Below are 6,485 nucleotides of genomic sequence, written 5' to 3'. Positions count from 1 at the left end.
TGCTTGGAAGCAAGATTGTCACCATTACCAAACATATAAAGATTGTAAGCTTTCTAAAGTATTATCCTACATATTTTGAGAATGTGTCTCTTTGCACCATTGTCAAGTCTCATGCAACTCCACCTAAGGAGTTGCTTCACCATCCACTCCTTAACAATTTGCTATTTGAAGGACTCCACATCACCAGTTGCTTCAACAGATATTCACTCTTGGATGACCTCATGTCATATCTTTCTGAGTTCTTGTCTGCCTTAGCAACCTGGATGCTCTTGCGAGTACATTTGGACTTCTATGCCTAGTGGGTTCCCAACACTTTTGTGCCTCAATAAATGGCTCCTACTATATACACAAATAAAACTATCATTTTTATGACCCAAAACCTAAACATAACCACACACACTAAACCTAGGTCCCCAAGCTTAGAAGCTTGCTTTATTTTCTATAGGGGGAAGAATCTTGATGACCATAATCAAGTTTGAGATGTGCTACCCTCAATCAACCAACAAAAGAATTGACCCACCTGTAGTAAAAATTCTTGTGATGGTAAAAAGTTAACCAAGTAAAAACATAGTAAGTAAAATTTTATCATGATCCTGTATGTGAAGGAATTTAACCTTGAATTTCTTATTTTGTAGATGGCACCCCAACATGTTCTTACACTTAAACCCATCCCAACCCCCATATGCATCAAGAATGCCCTTAATGAAGAGAAAGTTGTTGTCTTTGCCCATGGACTATGATATGTACATAAAAAAATAGGGAGTAGGCCACCTCAAGTTCTGAGTACTAACCAACCTCACAAAACTTGGTAACTAGGCATCATGCTATCTAAAATCTCGTCATCCAATGTAGATCAGTTGACTATGTCAAAGCCATGAATACACCTATTCATTTCTTGACTTGTGATATTCTCAACAGAAACTACAACCTAGATACTCGAATTAGCTAGTTCATGTACTCAGTGAAAACATGCCAACATTATGAAGACAAAGAAGTGGCCACTGAGTTTAACCCAAAGTTGATTGATGAAATCCTAGGCATCAAGGCACGATAAGGGAAATATGTCAAAGCATGTCGTGAGACTCAAGTAACTCAGCAATTGGGGGAATCAGAAATAGTTGCAAGTGGGGTTGGTTTGAATAATGTTCTAGAGGAGGAACTAAGAGTCACATCATAGGTGCTCCATCATATGTTCACTTAGTAAAAACCATAGCCTACCCATTGAAGTGCCCAAAATGCTTGGTGGAGGATATTCTAATGGATAATCTTGTCAATCAAGACCTAAATGCAATATGTCTAGAGTGCATCATAGAGTCTTTAGCCAAATCCCACAAAATCCTCTAGAACAATCCTACTAAAAATCTCAGTCAATAAAAAAGAAAGCATGGCCTCATCAACTACGGAGGGGTTCTTACAAAAATTCTAACTGACAATTTAAGAGTTTCTCTCAAGGATGTCCTACCTCTAGGATATGTTGACTAGCTACCACCACCCCAAGGAAATATTGGAGGACTTTGAAAGCTACACTAAAGAAAGAAAGAAAAAGAAGGAAAGAGAAGAATCATATTCTACCTTATACTCTCAAACATCTGATGAGGAGGAGATACATGGGCAAGGATCTTAGGTCAGTCTAGAAAAGATATGAAGAAGATGGAGGAGAGGTAAAATCCATTGAAGAACTCCTAATCAGAAAAGAGTAGAAGGAACATGGTCAGAAAAGGGCAAAGATAAGCTTGGGAAAGGCTCACAAACTATTGAAGCAACAACACTATAGAACCTCATAACAACCATAGAAGGGCTGCAAACTGAGGTCACAAACTTGGCCAAGTCAAAGACCATGGAGGGGAATCCTAAGAAGACAAACAAGAAGAGCAAGATCACAAAGAGGAGCTCTCCAAAACTTAGGGTCAAATTGTAGAAGTGAGCACAAAATAAGGTCTTGAAGATTTGCAAAAATTCTACGAGAAACTCAAGAAGGAGAAACTAGAAGCTCTTGCGAGACAGCATGAACTTTAGGAACAATTAAATGAGACACATGAAACTTATAAGAAATTTATCATTTAGACAAAGGAATGGGCTCAAGACCTCAAAAATCCTCCAACACAGTAATTCCATGCTTTAGGAGAAAAATGCAGAGACGATGGAATTGCAGCAAGAGTTATAGGAGATGAATCGCCAACTTACAAATACTGCGCTTTGACTATCATAGGAGGTAGCAAAAACAACACTGTGAGAGAAAGAGAAATACAAGAACATCAACAAAATGCAAGGATAGTGGAATCTTCCATGTGCAAGTCTCCAAGAAACTATGGCCACTTGACTAATTGGAGTTGTGAATTTAGTGGAAAATCATACTCAGAAGCTCTATGAAGAAACCCTTATAAAGATGCAGATTGACTTGGGCATAGCATTGTACATTGAAAGACAACATAAAGCAAAAATGGAAAAATATAGGCATACTATGACAAAGCAACAAGAAGTATTCAGAGAAGCTACCTTGTTGGTTTGCATTCCACAAATAGAAGATATCAAAGAACTCAAAGCTCGATGTTTGGTACCTTAGAAGGATTGGAGCAAGCTCAAGAAATCAATTTGTTGACTAAGAAGCACACCAATGAATATTCGATCTATCATCCAAAACAAAAAGGGTACATGGAGAGAGAGTTAAAAGTTGTAAGCCTCCTACAACCATAAACGAGTTCCTTAGAGTCTCCCATTGTCTCGAGCCACCAACCACCAAGACACCACCCACGGATCTGCCTGACATGCTAGACTTTGATTTTGGAGTATCAATGGAACAATCGATGGACGAAATCCCAGAACAAAAAGAGATTTATGAGGTCATGATTGAAGAGCTAAGGGCACAACTGCAAAAGGTCATGGATTTTTCCCTCCCATTTGAAATCCTACTTGAAGTAGAGTAAGTAAACCCTGAAGAGGCAATATAAAAATACTAGGCATAAGAAGAATCCACGAATGCAATAATTATTTACTTCAAAGTGGACAAAGGGAACATGTTCAAGGAGCCTTTACCCCTACACACAATGTGAGTAATCATCGAAGCATCTAAAAGCATAGTAGAAAAATAGGCATGGAAACTGGATATAGAAACCTTTAAGGAATCTTGTTAGGCCATGGGTAGCAAAAGCAGATACCTTACCGCGAAACCACAGAAAGCCTAGCTAGTACAATCGGAATGGAGATATTCCATCCTACAAAATGACAAGATGGCATGGCATGACTTTGTTTACTCAAGCAACATCACAAAGGTAAAACCAATCCATTGCCCCTACCCTCATTGATATGGCAAAGACTACAAAGAAGGATAATATGGTAGGTATAACTTTTCCAAAATTTTAAATATAAGAGCCAATGACAAGAAAAGGACCCACATATTCCAGCCCCTTGACCTCATCCCATATTTTACCATTTTCATGAGACGATTCACTAAGTATCCCGATCCTTATTTTATCACAACTTGCAACTATCTTTGCCTTCTCATTACATAACTCCAATAGCCCATCATGCCCTATGAAGAGTGACATCTACCACTATTCTTTGATGTGTGTGAATATAGGGATTTATCATGTGTCAATGATTTGGCTTCATTTTAGAGCCAAACTATTACCTCAGTGTATTGAGCTACTAGGAGATATGGTGGATAATTGATTTATGATGTGTACACATCCCTTTACCCTGAGTCGTACTTGCAGCCACACAATTCACTAAAGGAATGCACAGTTAGTATGAGATGCCTCTAGCATGCATTCAACCAAACCCCTGAGTAGTGTGACTACTTGTCAAAATTATTCACCCAAAAGAAAAAAGAGAATAATAATAATAATAATAAGAAAAAGAAAAAACAAAGCACAATGACACACTCACAACACCTAGGGGTCCATCCCCTAGCCCATGCCACCACACCAAGGGAAGGACAACTCAAGCATGCTCGATAGACTTGTCACCTTGGGCATAGAATTGCACCCAATCCTACACTGAATTGGTCCTCAAGACTGGGACAATGTTTTAAGTATACTTGAAACTTGACCCATCTCCCAGTTGCATAGCATGTGCACTCCACATGGCATTGGACAAGTAGACACGCCCCTCAAGGAGCACACAATAACATGATAGGTACATTAAGAGCTTGAAGACCCATAAAAAACTTACAAGTGCATTAGTTAGCCCCAACAGTATGATAATGTATGCAAAGACTCCCCCATTCCATAGCAAATGTAGTTTTTGGTCTGTTGTTGAGTGGACTTTAGCTAATTATACCTTGAAAATCCATCAAAGAAGCTATAAGCTTCCTTTCCTACCACACTCCCTCAATCATATGAACTATGTAAGGCAGGAGATAATGGTATCATAATGTTGCAGCATTTAATTTCTTGTAATTGATGCATAGTTGGATCTTACCATTCCTCTTGAGTACCACAACAATCAAGGATACCCAATTCATATGCTCAATTTCATACATGAATTCTGTTTTTTGTAATTTTTGGATCTCTTTCCTGACCTGATGTGCATAAAAGCATTCATGGGATTATGTGGAATCATGAGTGTAAGGACTTGTAGTGGTACATCCTTAAAGTTAGAGTAGTTCCATGTCAAGACATCCTGATATTATTTCAACAATTCTGCAATCCATGTCTCATCCTCTTTGTTGAGGTCTTCAATAATATATATGGGTTTGGGAGATTCCCTTGTATTGGCAATATTCACCTCTTTGACTTTTGTTGGTCCCTCAATAGGTTACATTGGATGTACCTTCACACTTAGCTCCAAGCAATATGATTACTTGATCACTTTTCTTAAATTTTGTGAAGTGAGGTGGTAGGTCACATGGTCTTTTTTGGCTCCTAAATTCTAACTTATCCTTATTTGCATCATGCCCCAAGTGTTTTCTTCTTAGATAGACTGGAGGTTTAGTTTTGGCAAAGTTGTGGTGGTCGTAGGATTTCGAGGTCCAAATAATGATATACTTTTGAATCAGAGGTGGAGCTAGTAGTAGTATCTTCCTGGACTTTCTCTTGGCCATGTTTAGCTATGAATACCTCTCATGCTCAATCATTTTGATGCCTAGATTGTAATTGAGAACTTTGGGATAATCTAGCCATTCTATTTCAGTCATCGTCACTCTAATGATTTTGGCATCAATGATTAGGGTTTTATCTTGTGAGGGTTAGAATCTAGAGAGACTTGCTCAATGGTGTGGCCATCAATGTCATAGTCCACATAGGCTGAATCAGAGTCTTCATTATCCTGAATTGGTAGATAATCCTTGGAGTCACTTATATCTTTTAGCATCTACTCTTTGCACTTGCATTAGTGAAATGAAGAGATTATTGTGAAAATCAAACAAGACTTGTGTAAATCTATCAATTGCCAAGTGAGGCTATTCAAAAGGTCTTTGAAGATATTTAAATTAGCATAATATTAGTTGCATAAACATAGCTTCCATTGGCTCAAGATCTTACACAATGCAAGTCAGCCTGTGGGGGTTGGATAGCTTTGGAATGTGATAGGTGTTGAGTTAGGGGTTATCATAAAGAGAGGCATTGAAATGGGTCCCATGGATGGTTCAAGCATAAGAACTACAAATTCTAGTACATCTCATTGACTCATGCACTCCTGGATGATCAATACTCCAACTTTTCATAAATGACAATTCTAAGGTAGTGAGAATATGCATTACTCATCCTTGAAGAGGAAATATATCTTGCCAATGGTTGGATGGTCAAAGGATTGTGAGAATCACCTTTCAATAGTGTTGAGATTGTATCGGGGTCAATAGTGGTTGTCTTCCAAGATTCCATTTCTATGTGAACTGTCTCCTTCTGATTGCTTAGAAAGACTAGACTATTGCCCAAGTCTTTGATGGGATGTGCATTGCACGTGCATGGTTGACTCAGAATTAAGTCATTATCTACTCCTTTCATAATGATGAAGTTATTGTTGAATAACACTGTAACAATTCTAACTAGCCAATCTCTTAGCACTCTCGAGTGTCAAACCTTGAATCCATCAACTACGGTTATATAGAAGTGCACTGGATTAATGGGTTGGTTGGCCCAAGCTTGAAGCATTCTATGGTTAACAATGCTCACACTAGCTCTTATGTCTATAATGCCTCAATGCATGGTGTCTCCATGGGTCTTTGTAGGAAGCACTGCATATTGCTCAACTTCTTCCTAGAATGTGTTGATCCCTAAAGCACTCAAGGTCAAAGGTACACTAAGGCCATATTTTGGAGTAGCATGAGATCAGCTAGGATTTGTGCCTTCTACACATACTTTTAATTCTTATCAAATCATTGGGCTACCTTTAAGTAGGGTTTCGAGTGAAATAGTGACTTGGGTTGATGCAAATGTTGCACTTATGGAAGGTTCAATGTTTTCATAGATGTATTTAAATTGACTTACATCAGGAACAAGAGAGACTTCCTCTTCCATATGTTGTGGATTGATTGGTGGGTCAGGTGG

The sequence above is a fragment of the Lygodium microphyllum genome, chromosome 11 (assembly GCF_053477565.2).
Source record: "Lygodium microphyllum isolate KBCC chromosome 11, Lygodium_microphyllum_v1.1.10, whole genome shotgun sequence".
Taxonomy (NCBI): domain Eukaryota; kingdom Viridiplantae; phylum Streptophyta; class Polypodiopsida; order Schizaeales; family Lygodiaceae; genus Lygodium; species Lygodium microphyllum.
Note: the sequence above shows the minus strand (reverse complement) of the source record.